This window comes from Cricetulus griseus, assembly GCF_003668045.3.
Source record: "Cricetulus griseus strain 17A/GY chromosome 1 unlocalized genomic scaffold, alternate assembly CriGri-PICRH-1.0 chr1_0, whole genome shotgun sequence".
Lineage (NCBI taxonomy): Eukaryota > Metazoa > Chordata > Mammalia > Rodentia > Cricetidae > Cricetulus > Cricetulus griseus.
In genome coordinates, this window is record NW_023276806.1 from 6,497,631 (window position 1) to 6,515,207 (window position 17,577).

Genomic DNA, 17,577 nt, shown 5'->3' on the forward strand with positions numbered 1-17,577 from the left:
CAATAGAATGTAAACCAGGTAAGTGCTGTCTGGGATGCGGCCAGTTCCTAGAAACTTGGCATGCATCATTCTCTCTTCTGAGGAGAGTGGTGTGAATACTCTAATGAAAGCCTTCACCGCCCTCATGTCCACAAAACCAGAACATAAGGTAGCTGCAAGCCTCTGGAGTGGAAGCCTGACTTCCTTACCCCGCCCTTTCCCTGAGGAGATACCCCTGAGACATTAACAGGCACATGTCATAACCCTCAGATGGACACAGGTTTGGGAGTTAAACTTTCCAGACAATATCTGATGAAAAGCTTTGCTTTCTCAGGAGAAGCTGTCCCTTACAAACAGGAAGTAAATGTCATGCACTGTTTACTTGTGACCCTGTTAGGGTTCCTTTTCTTTAATGGGTAGCATCCAGAAAACAGACTTCCAGGACTCTGAACCTTCAAACAGGGAGCCCCAGTGATGGGCACCAGCTAGATTTCCCCGGGCTAAGGAAACAGCTCTCGTGCATCCGTCCAATCCAATCATGGGAGGGCCAGGAAGACTTCCACAAAACTGTCTCTGCTTTATATTTTAACTTAAAAGAGTCCATCCAATTATATATGTTGTAGAAAATACATGCACAAAAACTATGTTTTCAATGCCGGGGTGGTGGTGCAACTTGTAATCCCAGTCTAGACAGAGGGACACAGAGATCTCTCCGGGGCTCCATGGCCAGACATTTCAACCTACTTGATAGCTCCAGGCCAGTGAGAGACCCTGCCTCAAAAACCAAGGCAGATGACCCCAAAGAACAACAACTGAGGTTGTCCTCTGGCCTGACCCACACATATATGTATAAGGGTACCTATATAAACATGCACACATATGCATGTATGCATATGCACTCAAGCACCCATGCACACGCACACACACATACACACATACACACACACACACACACACACACACTGACACACACACACATACACACATACACACATACACACACACACACACATACACACATACACACATACACATACACACACACACACACACACACACACACACACACACACACACACACACATACACACATACACACACACACACACACACACACACACACACACACACACACACACACGTTTTTTCCGTTAGACTTCACAGGCATCCTTACTCTGTCTCTGCACACGGGTCCTCCTCTGGGCTGGCCTTTAGGAGGTGGGATCCCAGATACTGCTTGTGTTCCTCATCTGATTATGGGGATTTCAGAAAGGCCTTTGCCATACAAGGGCGAACTGGAAGACACAGACAGAGGACCTGCCTGTATTCCCATGATTATGCAGGAGGAGTGCCGTGCACACAGCTGTTCACCAGGCTCCATGCCAGAGCAAACCAAGACCTGACAATCCACAGACACCAGAACCCCCAGCCTGTCTGGATCTGTCCAGGGTTGCCTCCTATCTCCAAAGTCCATCTGCCATTACCCTCCTTCCTGTGTCTTCTCAACAATGGTCAGGTCACCTCCCCCCTCCACCCCCCTACCCCCCCCAGCCTCTCTTCCTTCCACCTCTCTTCATATCCATGGCCCCTATGGATTCCGTACGACCTCAAGAAAACATGGCAGGTCCTGAAAGGTGCTGGGGAAGGCTCCGCTGATACCAAAGTCTTTAACGTTATTCCCTGCTCCAATATGATGCTAAAATACCTGGTGCCCTCACAGTCCCTTTGGCTTAAGGAACTGGATTATTGCACTTAGTTCCAATTTACTAGGTGGAGAATCAACTGTCTCTAGGCGCCTGAGTCTTTACAAACTGGGTCTTGAAGGAGTAGTTTTGATCCAGAAATGGCAGAAACTCAGGGCACATTTGTACCAGTGGCCTTGTGGTACTCAGATTGGTGAGGTGAAGGTGATGAGAACCAAAGAGTGTGTGAGAAGAGGCTGATGGGAAGATATGGATCTCCTGCCTCACAGCTGGATCTACAGGGCACAGCCTCCCAGCCCTACCGCAGTCCCCTCTTCCCCTGCAGCCTGCCCTTTCTAACCCAAGACCCTGCCTGCATAGCCAGGGGAGTACCAGGGGTGTAGCCGCTCTCAGGGAGAGGAAACTTAAATATGGGCAGGTCAGGAGAAGACTCAGACTTTTCTAGAACTGATTTCAGGAATGGACATTTCCCTCATGCCCCCATTTTCTGTTAGGAGGTAACGGCTCACAGCGACGAGAACTGGTTGGTCATTTGAACAGATCCCTGTCTTAGCTTTGGTACCAATTTTGAGACGTTGGGTATGTTCCTCACATCCCAGGCTGCTCTCTCTTCCATGGTTCCAAACAAGGCCAAATTTAAATGTTCTGTACCACCTTGGATACATTTTCTATCATTTTCATCAAAAATGAAGAACTCTGGGACCTGTCATTAAGGGGAGGCTCCCAGCAACGCAGCCAGCAAAGGGGCTTTCCTGTTCCCACCTGTGAGTGCTTGAAGCAACTTCTGACCCTTTCTAGCTAGCTTCCTCTCTCTTGCCACCCTGCTGTCTCCCCAAAGAGCACAGCATGGGTGGTATCATTTGAGTTGTTTTCTAGAAGATACAGGCATGTCTGCCTTTGCATGGAGCTGGGATTGATTTGTCTCCAGGGCCTCATTCCAGCCATGGCATTGGCTTGTAGAGTTGTCATTGAGGGGAGTTCAGCAGGCTGACCTTAATGTCTCCCCAGAGGATGGGAAATATAGCCTCATCTCCAGGTTCCTGGGATCGGTGCCATGTGCAGGGCTCTGTAAGCCCAGAGCAGACAGGACAGCGATCATCAACCCTGGGGCATGTCTCTCTCTGTATCTCCCCAGTACATACATAGGCTCAGTTTGGGGGAAGATCTATTTGGTTGTGTTGTTTTATCCCTAGCATGAAGAATGGTGCCTGGGGCATAGCAACTGCTAAAAAGTACTTGTTTGGATGAATGAAGACACAGATGGGAATGGTGTTGGAAACACCACTGCACTGCCCCATAGCTGTGCTCCCAACTGGACCAAGAGTGGAGCAAGTAGAGGGCTCAGGAGCCAGCAGAGTACTGGGGCCATGAGGTCCCTAACACCCTAGACATAAGGTGTGTGTCTAGCAGTTGATAAAGGAGCCCAGGAAGGATGGTGGTGACAGAACTGTTAGAGGGTGACAAGGGTTAATGACACAGAGGCAGGAGCCAGGGCCACAGCAAGCTTCCTAGACATAGGCTGCCCATGGGTCCTCTCTGACTTTTAGAAGGTACCCAACCTCAAAAGATACATGGTCTGAGCCCAAGTCCTTTACAGCAAGCTGTGCTGTCTTTCCCACCAAAGCTGGACTGAGTGTGTCCAGGTTCCTTGTTCTTGACTGTGGGGATCATGACCCCTTCTCAGAGAGCATGTGCCTGGGAAGAGGGGTGAAGGTTACTTTACTATTAGCTTTTCCAGTTGCCAGAGGGCAGAGATTGATACGGGTGACAATATATTGAGTGTGTATTGTGTGTCAGGCACTGTGCCAAGCTCAGTGGATAAAACAATGTCTCCAGAGCTGTGGGGCGGGAGCATAATTCATAAAGCCGTGCCTGTAATTCCAACACTCAGGAGGTGGAGGCAGAAGAGCAGAGGTTCAAGCTCATTTTACCTACCTAGTGAGTTAGAGTCTAGTTCTGGGAGTTAGAGGCTAGTTCCTGTCTCAAAAAATTCTTTTAAAAGTAATAAGCAAATAGCACCCTCAAATTGTCTAGCACCCAGCAAGAGATGTCCGCCAGTGAGCATGCTCTAGAGTGAAGTTCAGCAAACCCAGGGAGCCAGGGCAAGAAGCCAGCAGAGGAAGAGAGAATGTGCACAGAGCTGAGAGAGTGTGGCCAGCCCCTGAGCTCTGGCTGGAGCAGCTGGCTGGGGCTGGGACTTTCCGATGGGCTGGGAGGGGGGGAAAGGCTCACCTAGAGAGGCAGGAGGTAGCTCAACTTGCAGAGAACTGCTGGTGGGCGTGTCTGTGCTGTCCAAGGAGGGAAGCCCAGGAGGAAGAAGAGTAACTGAAGAGCAGGTAGACGGAGATGGGGCTGGAAGAGATGTCAGGGTCAGTACGTGCTCGTCATGTCATCAGCGTGGAAGCCTGAGCTTGATCCCAGAACACAAAGGCCAGGCATTGTGGCTCACACTGTGACCCAAACACCGGGGAAGCAAAGATAGGAGTCTCCCTGGCTGGCCAGGCTGGCCTACTCAGTGAATTCCAGGGCAGGGAGATACTTTACCTATAAACGGGGTGGGGAAGGCAGAAGGCATTTGAAGAATGGCCCCTGAGGTTATCCTCTAGCTTCCGTATGCATACGTGGGCAGGCATGAGGTTCACATGAGCACACATGCACACACACACACAGACACGTTTCCCTATGTCTCAAGAAACAATGACATATACTTCTAATGTCCATCCTAAGCCTTAATTTCGAAATAAACACCTCAGCAGCCCTGAGGGCAATTGAAAGTGAGCCAGGTCAGCCCAATGGGGAAGGTGGCTGTCAGGCTCTGTCTTTAACAGTGCCCGAAGCGGCACCTCCCACACCAAAGGACAGGCAGTCCTTGAAGCCTCAAATTACTTAAGACCTCTCTGGCTTTCTTTTGCAACCTCAGGCATGTCCAGGAATGAGTACAAAGATGAAGGACCTACCGCTGTTCTGCTTGACCAGGCCACAGTGACTAAGTCCTTCGCCTTTACACCCAAGCAAAGTGCCCAAGTACTGTGGGAACCCTCAGTCTAGGGATACATAGCTCCACCCATAGATGATCAAAGCCATTCAAGGCACCAGAATGTTAAAGGGGTCTTAGCATTGTCTGGTTAGAATTGAAGCAGGATCAAAAAAATTTAGAAAGTCACAGTTCTCTGAACAATGGACAATAGAAAGATGAAACCCACTTTCTGATACCTAGGAAATTCATAGATTCATCCATTCAGCCAGCATTTATTGGCCCTGCTCTGTAATTCAACCACTTTGTGAAGCAGTATGGACATGAAGATTAAAAAAAAAAAAATCCCCATCCCTCCCAAGGAGGTGATACGTGGATGACTGGCTGCACCCGGGGGAGAACCGATGGCAGTAGAGTGGGAAGTGTTGGAGGCAGATGAGTGGGCACAGTCCATTCCCTGAAAGCACACGCCCTCCACCATTTGAGAGATGAACAAACTGGGAAATGGGGAAACTGAACGATTTACCCAAGGTCAAAACCTGGTAAGCCATTGAATTTTAACTCAAGCAATCTTTATGGCCCAGAGCTCTGTTGGGCAGGTGACCTTGGCACAGGGTCTGAAGTGGCAGGTAGGCAGAGGGCGTGCCAGCCAGGCAGTGTGCTCTGAATGGAGGCTGGTCTGAGGACAGATGTAAGGACAGGGTCCATGCAGAGCAGTGAGCGTGGAGACGAAATAGATCAATACAGAGCAAGCCGAGAAGGACTCCTTTAGAAATGCGACGTCCCTTGGTGGGTAAGGGGAGGACACCCGCGTGTGAGAGCTGAGGTCAGAACCATCCTTCTGAAAGAAGTGGGGCCTGTCCTGTAGCCTCCTGCTAAGCATCAACAGATCAAATGTCTCCCTGATAGAAGAAGCACACTTAAACTACAAGCTGTCCCAGACAAATGGCCCCAAAGGTGAAACAGCTCAAGATGAGTTTCTTGTCCTCAGAGTCAAAAAGAAGTAAGACTTCTTGGAGACTTAGGGACTGGGCCTCCATCCTTCCCCTCTGCCAACAGCCCTGTTTCAAGTTCACTAGGCCAAGCTGACAAGGGCATCAGAAGGGCAAAGAATTATGGGAGCGCCTTCTTCCTAAGTGTTCACGGGACCTCTGCCCAGGTCCACCAGGGACCCGTGGCTCACCCTAAAGACACAGTAACTGGAGATGTGGTATGGCCAAAAGCCAGGCCCACCCAGTGCTGCATGGACAGAAGCGTGGGTTTGGAGGAAGTAGGTCTCACTGTCATACCCAAGTGAGGACAGTAATGATCACTTTCCCACCACCACCACCCCCCCCCACGATAACCTCTCAGTCTGGCACCTCAATGCGTGCTTGGGAAATAAGCTTTACAAGCGCTTAAACTACCATAAACACAATCCCTCTTAGCACCAAGTCTTATTTGTCTTATTATTCTTTGAAGGCCCCAGATTGGTTTTGTACCTTCCTGTCCACGTGGACAGGGCTGATTGCAGCCTCTTTTGATAACTGGACAGACAGTTGAACATGCCTCCTGGTGAGACTGTTCTGCTGAGGCTCCCCTTCCACCTCCCTGACCTCTCAGGATCTCTACTGTCATCGTCTTCTTGGCTCCTTTAATTTCCCGATTCTCTGTGATTTCCAATTCCTTGTGCCATTTTTGTTTCCTCCCTTGCAAGGCTTCCTTCCCTCTTCCCCCTTTTCTTTGCCACTTCCTCTTCTTCTTCCTGTCTCCTCTCACCCCACTTCCTTCTCTCCCTCTTCCTTTCCCCATTTATAACCTTCCTCTGCCTCCCCTTTCTCTCTTCTGCTTTTGTGTCTTGAGACAGAGTCTCACAATATATCCCAAGCTGGCCTAGAACTCAAGCCATCCCTTTATCCTCAGCCTCTTGGGTTCTGGGGTGCAGGCATATGTGATCATACCCAACTCTTCATCTAAGTCTGCCCACAATAATGGGCCCAGGGTTTGTACCCATGCCTGCTACCCAAGCTGGGGCCCACCCAGTTCAATGCTGCAATTCTCTATTCTGGACATGTGGGCTGCTCTTAATTCACTGACTGAATGAGAAATGCCCACCTCTTCTTGCCAGGCGTCTGCTGTGTCATTATGTTGTACAATCCTCCCGTGTCTGAGCAGGGTATAGCTAGAGGGGTGAAGACAGTGGTTGTCCTGGGTGGCTACCCAAGAGATTCCCTTACATAAGTAACTGATGCCTAAGAGCCGTGTGCCGAACAAATTAAAGGGGGGAAGAAGGAACTTTCATTTCAGTAACAGAACAAGTTGCTGTCTGGCCTCCAGCTCCGTTACCTTTCCACGCTTGGGGTCATGCTCCTATTTGTCTTAGGCTCCTTTCAAAGCTTGAAGATGCCAATCAAGCCAGCTTTATGAAATCAGACTTGCCCAGAAACACCCAAGATCACCTTAGGCTGAAAAACAGCCTTCTAATTATTCTAGCACATGGGGTCTTCTGTGGCCTGTCCTCCAGGGAGTTATTGCATGTGTGTGGGGGGGAGGGCGGGGTTGCATCATGGAGTTATATGGCAGGGGAACCCATGTAAACTACCAACCACTGTGCCAGCATCCCAGGCAAGCAGCAGACTCTAGGATGTGACACAGCCCTCAAACCACTGTGCACACTCACGGGAAACAAAAGAAAACCATCTATGGATCATGAGGGACCAAGAAAGCAACAAATTACCTCAGGTATCTCCTGAATACCTGCTGTAAACTATGTACCAAACACCAAAATGAAAAATTCCAGTCTTTCAAGCATGTGACAAGGACCATGAAGAAAATGGCAGGACTTTCTGGTCACCAGTGGAGATACCTTCGGGGAATGGAGTCTATCTGAACTTGCAGCATTGGAGGGCTGGATTCAGAGCTCTTGGTCCTGCGTGTTTGGGCAGAGCAGATGCTTCATGGCAGACAGAGAGCAGAACAAAGAGGAATGCCAACCCTTGGCCAGCCTTCTCCCTCCAGCTTGATTCCCTCTGGGACCTCAATCATGGGATGGTGCCACTCAGATTCAGAGTGAGTCTTCCCGGTTCAGTTAACCTCATCAGAAACACCCCCATAGATACCGTGGTGTGTCCCACTGGATCTCTTAATCCAGTCAAGACCAGCCGGCACACTTGGCTCAACCCACACAAGAAGTCAACTGAATGTTGACTTAGAGTTCAACACTCTACTTTCGGTGACCTGTTTAGTGTGGAATGCATGGTGAAATACATAGAATCAGAAACTCAAAACTATAGCAAAATAATCCCATAAAAAGATGTTGACTCCATTAGTTCTTAGAAACCTGCAAATCCCAAGTGCTTCCTCTCACCTATCAGAATGGCTATCATCAGAGAAGTCATGAAACACCAGCCATGATGCAGAGAACTGAAGCCCTCTCTCTGCACCGCAGGTGGGATTGGAAAACACACAGATACTTGGGAATGCAGTCGGCAGTCTTTCCGATATTAAACAAGACTATTGTATGACCCTGAAATGCCATTCCTAGGTTCCTTGAGGGACACAAAATGTAAGTCCACACAAAGTCTTGTATCTGAGTATCCATAACACCATTCGTATCAACAGATAGAACCCAAGTAAACTAATGAATGGAAAAACAAACTGTAGAATGTGTGACCACAAATGCTGATTCCATTTATAATAAACAGCTAAAAAAATTGGCAATCTGGAGATTATAAGTAGCCCAGTGGTCAAATAGAGGTGGACAGGGAATGGGCAGGGGCCATAAAGGTGCTTGGGGTTTCTTTTCAGAATGATGGGAATATTCTAAAATTAGGTCATGGTGATGCCCACCTAACTCGGATTTAAAATCAGTCAATTTGTCTCCAGGAGTTGTACTGCACACCACTTAAGAGGCGGGGAAAGGAGCAAGGGTTCAAAGTCATCTTTAGCTACCTAGTGAGTTTGAGGCCAGCCTGGGCTATAGGAGATCCCATATAAAAATGGTAATAAAATAAAATGGGTAAATTTTATGGCACACAAATTATATCTTAATAATACTGAATGTTAAAAGCTCGTTAAAATGCAATTAAATTAAAAAGAAATTATGGGCTTTCCCAGACCTCCCCTTGAAGTTAATTCGATGTTACTTATGGTTATGAAACATACACAAAACTCCAATGTTACACTTTAGAAAATAAAATCAACTTCCTAAGTCAGAAGTTCTCTGGGACTGGTACCTGCTGAACGGTGACAGTCAAATGCAGCAAGCATAGCCACGTGGCATTCTTTGTGCCATGCCCCATGTAAGCGCTCCACAGGCCTGTTGCTCAAATTATTTGTTCAGAAGCATTTGTTGAACACCTCTGTGCTGGGCATGAGGTGCTACAGTATGGTGGGAAATTACCAATACAGAGCCAGGTAGAAATTCAAGGGATTTTAATAGGGAAAAAGCCTTACTCACAGAGCAACCTAACCAGCCAGCAGGCAGCAGTCTGTACAGCAAGCCGAAAGTGAAACTGAAACCAGAACCCAGCCACCTGACCAGGTCTCACTCTACATCACCCTAACCACACCCTCACACACCTTTAGCCAGCCCCTAAGTAGGCGTGGCTACAGCTTCCCCTACAATTCCCCTTTTAGTCTAAAAGAGGATTAAAACTTAACAGTGTAAAGTATCCAAAATTAACAATCATAAAGGTGAAATGTGATAATGTGGGAAATTACCAATACGGAGCCAGGTAGAAATACAAGGGTATTTAATAGGGAAAAGCCTTACTTACAGAGCAACCTAGCCAGCTGGTGGGCAGCAGTCTGTACAGCAAGCCGAAAGGGAAAACCACCATGCCACCTGAATGCCTCTCACTCTACATCACCCTGACCACGCCCGCGCAGGCATGGCTACAGCTTCCCCTACACTGCAGGAACTGCATGAATAAGATAGTGTCTCTCCTTATACATCCCAGAGTGTGAGGAAGACAATAGCACTTAAGGCACACACACAAACCCATAATTGGGACTGGGAGAGAGTGACGAGAGATGGGAAAGGTGGCAGGATGTCTTGGTATGTGAAGCTTGAAGAAGGGTCGCACCAAGAGGAGAGCAGCCGAGACACTGCACACCGGACAGACAGCAATGGGGAGATGGCTGTGTAATGTCTGTACAGAGGGTACTAGAGGGACAAGAGTAAGCGGAGGGAGCTTAGAGTGAGTCTGGGGTTTTATTAGTCCAATAGGAAGCCCCTGGAAGGTTCCGCAGATTCATGACAGAACTTGATTTGCATATTGATGATGACCCCAGGAACTTCCAGGTGACAAGTGAGAGATGTCACCTCAGAGCCAAGAGTACTATTGGCACAAAGGTGAGGTGCTGTGGCTTGCTGAAGGCAGGAGGCATGACACGATGGGAGGGAGGGGACGTAGGAAGACAGACCTGGTAGGAACCCATGAACTGTAGGGCTAGAGGACAAGTACCAACCATGAGCCCAGATTAGGGGCAAGTTGCCTCCCCTCTGAGATCGGCTTCCCCATGTCCATGCTATGGATGGAAAATGGACCTTGAAAAAGCTAATCAACTTGCCCAGTGAAATCACCCGAGAAGTACCAAAAGCAGGTTTGAGGCCAACAATAAAACCCTGAGTTTTAGACAGGGCTCAGTACAGCCTTCTGCATTGGAGCTTCACTGTCCTCATCCAGGCAAGGGGTGGAAACAAGACCGAAGTGCTGAGGGAGAGAGAAGTGTAATGGAGAGGCTGATGACGCCTTGTGGCCCCAGAGAGGAGTGGGTGGGCCTGTCACTGAACGGCAGGGAAGCAACTTCTTGAGGGAGTAGCATTTTCCTGCCAACTCACGCTAGATAATCAGTGTGGCTCTCACCAAGGCTCCTGGACTGAGATCGACAGCTAATAACAGCCTGGTAATTACAGGGAAACATCAGATTGCAAGGCCAGAGTGTCTCAAAACACCTGAAGCCATTTAATATATCTGTTTGCTCCAGACCAACGGGCTGCCCCCCCCACCACCACCACCAGAGCAAGGCCAGTGTCATTACTGGGCTAATGGGCATCCCATTCCCAAGTACCTTTCCCCTGCCACATAAATCAGAGTTTTAAGAAGTGAAGCTGTGGTGGTACTGGCTGCAAATGCTACAAGGACATCACCGGGTATTTTAGGTGACAGCTTTAATTCGACTTGGCTTGGCCTCTTCTCTTGAGAAAGGCTCCAGAGGCACCAGCTGGGTCACAACAGAGAATTCTGCCTGCTCTTGCTCCTGTGGCTGTGGTTTCTTAGCTTGCTTCCTCAAGAAGGAATTGTTCCCGTCAGCACGGTGTGAAGGGGTTAGCCATGATGGAAGTTGTCATGTTCCCCTACCCCCTGGGTGACTGTGTGTGTATGTATGTGTGTGTATGTGTATGTGTGTATGCGTGTATGTGTATGTGTGTGTGTGAATGTATGTGTGTGTGTATGTGTGTGTATGTGTGTGTGTATGTGTGTGAATGTGTGTATGTGTGTGTATGTGTATGTGTGTATCTGTGTGTATGTGTGTGTATGTGTGTGTATGTGTGTGTGTGTGTGTGTGTGTGTGTGTGTGTGTGTGTTTTATGTTAAGAAAGCAGCCAGTGATGTTATAGAAAGATTAATCTACACATTCTAAACTCATCTGGAACCCCATGAAGGGTGCATACCTTGTGTACCCTGTCCTGAACTCCAGGATGATGGGAACATGTACAAATTGTCAAAGAGAAGAGGGGACAGTGAAAGTAAAATTAGAGTTCTACATGTATGTAACATGCATGTTCCCATTTCATGTGTATGTACACGTGCATGTCCCCCTGTTTCATGTGTATGTACACGTGCATGTCCCCCTGTTTCATGTGTATGTACACACGTTCTCCTGTTCCACATATATGTACACACACATGTTCTCCTGGTCCACATGTATGCACACACATGTTCTCCTGTGTCACAAGTATGTGCACACACATGTTCTCCTGAACAGCCTGCAGCCCACCTCCCTCCCACAAGCTCCGGGGCGCCTTGCTTGCCTTGTGTGGGCTGGTGGGGGAGGCGGTCTGCATCCAGGCCCCTGTGCATTTTCCTGGCCATCGTCCAGCTCTAATGACCTTCACATGAAGCTCTGACTTGGGATTAATAACGGGCTGGACTTAATGTCCGGGGACTTTATCCAGCCAGCCATTAATCGTGCGCAGTGTCCCAACTCCAGCCACGGTGCCTCCACTGTCTTCTCCTACTGTATCTCAGAACCACGACACTTACGAGCGAGTTGCTGCTCAGGCTACCTCTGTGCCTTCTGCTCATGTGTTCTCAGAGGGCAGAGAAAACAAGGAGCCGGAATCACTCATTTAGCCACCACTTTCTCTAGTCAGCATTAAATGTTTAAAAAAAAAAAAAAACCATAAGGTCTCATATAGCCCAGGTTGACCTAGACTGGCTATGTAGCCGAGGATACCCTTGAACTTTTGGTCCTCCTGCCTCTACAGCCCAAGTGATGTCATTACTGACATGCACAACCACTCTGAGTGTTTCACGTGGTGCTGGGGATTTCACCCAGGCCGTGTGCGTGCTGGACAGTCACTTCTGTGCTACACTCCCAGATCCATTAAATGCTTTTCACAGACCAGAACAGAGGTCCGCCAACGCTGGAGAGACCCGATGTGGGTGGCCATGTTGTCTACCAAGCTACACAGCTGCTCAGCAAATGGGCTGTAAGGAGAGAGAATCTGGGAGGCTAAAGGTTGTGAGGAAGAAGCCAGACAAGCTATCTTTCTAGGTAAAACCTCCCTTGGTGTCCTCCTGGGCCCCCTCATCTGCAGCACTTGGTCTCCCAAAGTTGGTCTTCCATGCTCTGCTTAGCAACCTGTGCAGGAGGCATCCGGCCAGTCAGGAGGAGCACACAAACGCCTGCAGGGACCCAACTCACCACCCCAGCTCAGCACTGGGGCTTTAACCGTGCAGAGATGTGGCAGAAGGCAGTTTTCTGGGAAGACTGAAATACCCCAAGAAACACACAATTCATGTGAGTTTTAGTCATTCTGCTTCCAAGACATCACCTGAAGGCAGGAACCAGACTCCACTTCTGTTTGGAAGTGGTCCCGCCTGCCTTCTGTGCACTGTCTTGTCAGCTGCACGGAAGACCCGTGACGTCATGTGTAGAAGAGCAGAGCTGATCATACTGGCGCCCTTAGCAACGGGCACTTGAGGCGGGATCCGGACTTCTCTCTTAGCACCATGCAGCACATGAACTCAGCGTGAAAACTGAGCTGGTAGAGCAGAGCCTGAGTGGGTGGCCAGGGAAGAGGAGTGATGGCTGTCTCAGTTTGGTCAACTCCTGGTGGGCTCTGGTCATGTCCGGTGATCACAGAGGATATGTAGGGCAAGTCCAGAAGCTTCTCCTCTCCTGAAAAGGCCTTCAGTGGGGAAAGATGAGAAAATGACAATGTCCATGGAGTACCCCTGGGGGTGCGTGTTCCACTTGTCAGCCAGCCCCAGCTATGAGAAGTTAACAAAATAATACGCAGAAATGAGCTACTGGGAGCCATCTTTAGGGTCCCCAGTCACAGAGAATAAAGTGACTGGAATTTCAAAACCAATCTGGAGAGTTCAGCTCACATGGACTTAGGTTCCACTGAAGTGAACCTGATGAATGCAGGGGTGGGCTACCTCCCCACAAGCTGTTGTCTGGAGATCCTTGAAGCCCCTGAAACAACATGAGCAAGTGACCCTGAGGTTGGTTGCCCCCTAGAAAGCGAGACCTAATTACCACATGCTTTTATCACAGAATACAGCAAGGTCAGTCGGGAACTAGGCCCGAAGCATCCGTTCTGCTGTCCAGACCTCTTAATGCCGGAAGGTGCCGGCCACCAGGGAGAACCGTCAGTAGTCTTACTTAGCTGTAGTCCCTGATGCTACACTAGTGACCATCCAGAGAAGATGTGCCACTGTTGCAATAATGACCAGACTGTCATGGGGGTAACTGACCATTTTCTGATTGGATCTGAGACCCGCACCATCGAGCCAGAGAAAGGGGTGAAGTGTTGTGGGTCCCTGTTTACCTACCACCCATGATGTAGGGCTGCTCCACTCCTGAGCTAACAGCAGCTTCGACAAGACGCACAGACAGCACCCAGTCACGGAGGGAGGGGGCTCACAAGGCGCCTCTTCTCTGAGATCTATAGGGAGTTAACGATTGGTGAGAGAATGAATGACATTTTCTCAATGGTGTAGCTACCTGGTTAAGTGCCCAGGCTCCTGTAAGCAACCCTGAAGAAAGTCATCGTTCTCTCTGCCTCTCTCTCTCTCTCTCTCTCACACACACACACACACACACACACACACACACACACACACACAGAAAGGTTAGGAAGAGTAAAGAGTCAGCAGAAAGGGGATGAAAGCTAATTTAGGGTTGATATCATTAAAAATACATTATATACATGTATGAAAATTTCATAATGAAACCTGCTAATACATATGATTAATACATGCTAATAAAAACATAAAAAGTAAAAAAACCAATAAAGTAAGCTAATGAAGAAACTGTTGTGAGTTATATGGTTCCTCAGGGCATATGAAGTATTCATCAAGGGTCCTCAAAGGAAAGTCAGGGTGACAAACGGGGGAAGGGACCTGTATCACTGGGCTACAACTATCTAGCTCATCCCTTTGTTGTTGTTTTTGAATAAATGTAAGAGGGTTAGAAGGTTAGTGAACTCTTCTGAGAGCAGCCACAGACTCGGTCTCCTGACCCTCACTCCACCACCACCACCACCATCTGAACAACTCACTATCTGCTGAAGCTCCTCATTGCCACGGGACATTTCGAGGACCTCCCATGAATGGTGATACTGTGGCTAGGGACACATGTTTTCCCAGGACCGAGGGGCTAGGCTCCATTCCAGGTTTAGTTCTCTGCTGTCAGCCCTCAGAAGTCACGTTCTTCGGCCTCGGCCTCCCTGTGCCTGCTGTCCCCTTTGTTCATGGAAACTGTTTTGGTCCTAGTCACCAGCTGCAAAGAAGACTTTGCACATCTGTGACTTTCTCCTCCTTAAACCATCTCTTCTGTTGGTTTCCACTGCTGCCCCACCTTTCTGGCTTTTCTTGCAAGCTCAACAGTGCCTTATCTTTGGTCCCAGAGGCCCTGTGCAGGACTGGTTCTTGCCTCACTGAGGGTCCCCTCTGAGGGCATCCTCTGCCTGGACAGCAAGCTCAGATCAGAGTCCTAAGAGTTGGCACACTCACAACTGAGAGCTATCTCCATGGATTTGCAGGAGGGACCTATGAATGAAGCTGATATTCCCCAACACTGTGGTTACCTCATTGCACTGTGCGAGCCTAACAGTTAGTTAACCACATTGGTTCCAGAGCCAGACACCTCGTCTGCCTAATCCACCTCTCTCTTTCTTAACTGTGTAATCTTAAACCAATTACGTTTTTTTAATCTTTCAAACTCCTAATTGGTAACATAGTAGCAATAATAACTAGTATTATTTGAAAGACAAACATGATTACATAATAAGCTTAGAGAAGACCCTGCCTCGTGCAGGGCACTCAATAAATATTAGCTCTTCGACCACCCTTCTTTCATACTTCCAGCCTTGCAGCTCCCTAATTAATCCCAGCAACCAGATTCCAGCCCAGACCGCCATAAACACCACCATATCTTGATGTTATCTTTCACCAAAGTTCAAGGTTTCCCTCTTTTCTGCCCGGCTGTCTAACTCCATACTCTAGCTTTTTTTTGTTTGTTTCTGTGTTAAAACACACACAGACATATACATACCAGTAACATTATATGGACTAAGTTATATTTATTTAGGAATTCTCTCTCTCTCTCTCTCTCTCTCTCTCTCTCTCTCTCTCTCACACACACACACACACACACACACACACACACACACATTTGTCTCTCTCAGATGTTACAACTATTAATGAAAAGGAGGCCATGAATTAGAAAGAGAGCAAGAAGGAGTATACGGAAGGTTTGAAAAGAGGAAACAGAAGGGGAAAGTAGTATAATTTCAAACAACAACTTTAAACCAACTCCAAAGGGTTTGCTTGACTTCCAGGCCACACTCCTCTGTGACCCAGCAAAGCCAGGGCAGGATGTTAAGGCAAAAACACAGAGGCAGGAACCAAACCGACAAACACCACAGAGGAACAGTGGTCACTGATTTCCCTGCTCAGCCAGCTTCCTGAGACAACCCAGGACTACCTGTCCAGGAGTGGCAACTCCCTCAGTGGGGTGGGCTCCTCTCCATCAATTCACAATCAAGGAAATACCCCACAGACATGCCCTACAGCCAATCTGATGGAGGAATTACCTCAATTGAGTTTCCTTCTTCCCAGATGTGTCAAGTTGACAAGGACAGCCATACATCCAGTTACTGTCACCTAAGAGCAACCAAATATTGCATGTGTCATAACTTCCAGTGGCCAAATCTCTAATTTCAAAAGCCCAGGTGTCAGTCATGAGCTCCAAGTGCTCGGTCCTGATTTCCCGAATACCTACAACATATCCAAGTTAAATGATGATTGTTTTGGAGACACAGTTGCACTGTAGCCCTAGTTCAGATGGAACTGGCTATGTAGGCTTGAAATCCCAGGGATTCTCCTGCTTCTACCTCCACAGTGGTGAGATTACAGGTGGGGACACCATGTAAGTGATAGGCTTGAGTGCACCTGTTGTTCATTGACTAATCCTTGTGACGACCCCTGTGCCTCAGCTGGGCTCAGCTACATGCAACTACTATTTTCACGGGTCAGATAGTACTGATTTTTACGATTTAATCCAAACTACCTGTATCCTGGGATTTTCCTCCTTCTATCAAAGCAGAAACAAAGGCTAGAGTTGAAGAAAGGAAGGTTTGTGGAGATAAGCAACTTGGACACTTTCCATAGCTGACAGATGTTGCAAACAAAACTGGTTCCACCTAGCCCTGGGAGAAAGTCTTGGGGAGCACTCAGTAAGACTATGACATACACCCATAGTTTAGGAAACTCTCACAGTGAATACAAGACTGAGTGTTTGCAGGTGCTGAGATAGATCCAGTTTCCTAAGACCAGGGAGGCAGCTACAGTTCCCCGTTGACAGAAAAGGACAGAGTCTGGCAGAAACCAGTAAAGCAGCTTTTCTTCCCAATGTTTTAACTGGGGCTGGCGTTTGGCTCAATTAGTGCCACAAAGCCCTGGGTTCTCTGGCACCGAATAAACTGGTGGTGTGTGCCTGTAATCTCAGCACGTGGGAGGTAGAGGCAGGAAGATCAGATGTTCTTGAGAACATGGGAAGAGGGGGGAGGAAGCTACAAGAGTGAGAAGGGAAGAAAAGGAAGGATGCAGAGGTCATGGGGAAGCAGAAATTTGGAGTCAGGTGTAGATTAGAAGAAAGGACATATGATAGGTAGGATTTTAGTTGGGGGGGGGTGGTAGAGGAGGAAGGGAGGGAGAAGGGAACTGGTATGGTCATGTAATTCAATCTTGTTTGTAATTCAAATATATAAAAAATAAAAAAAGAGAAAAAAAGATCAGAAGTTCAAGTTATTCTTGGCTGCATAGTGAGTATGATTGAAGTCATTTTGGCCTAAGTGAAGCCCTGTCTCAAAACAAATAACATCCTGATTGTCATTTTCTTCTGAACTTCCTGGCTTTAGGCTCAGGTTCTAACTTCATTATCTTCCTAAAACAGGGATGAGATATTTTCCATTCAACATGAATAGGAGATGTTTAATTTGTTAGCTCTTACGTGTTCAGAAAGGCAATCATTGGCTCAAAGTAGTGGGCTGAGCATTGTTGGTGGTGGCGTTGTCCCCTGCTGGCTTTCCATGTGGTGTGTTTTTAGGAAAGAACTCAGCACTGCAGTTTCAGAATGAGGTCTGAGGCTCTAAGCATGAGGCTTTATTTACATAGATGAGAACAGGGGACTGCAGTTTCC

At 48.0% G+C, this 17,577-nt stretch overlaps 1 protein-coding gene across 1 annotated transcript in view; it reads left to right on the top strand.

Moving 5' to 3' along the window:
• St6galnac5 (ST6 N-acetylgalactosaminide alpha-2,6-sialyltransferase 5) overlaps positions 1-17,577 on the top strand; it is a 159,949-nt gene that overhangs the window by 121,286 nt on the left and 21,086 nt on the right. The gene's annotated exons all lie outside the window — the stretch shown is intronic.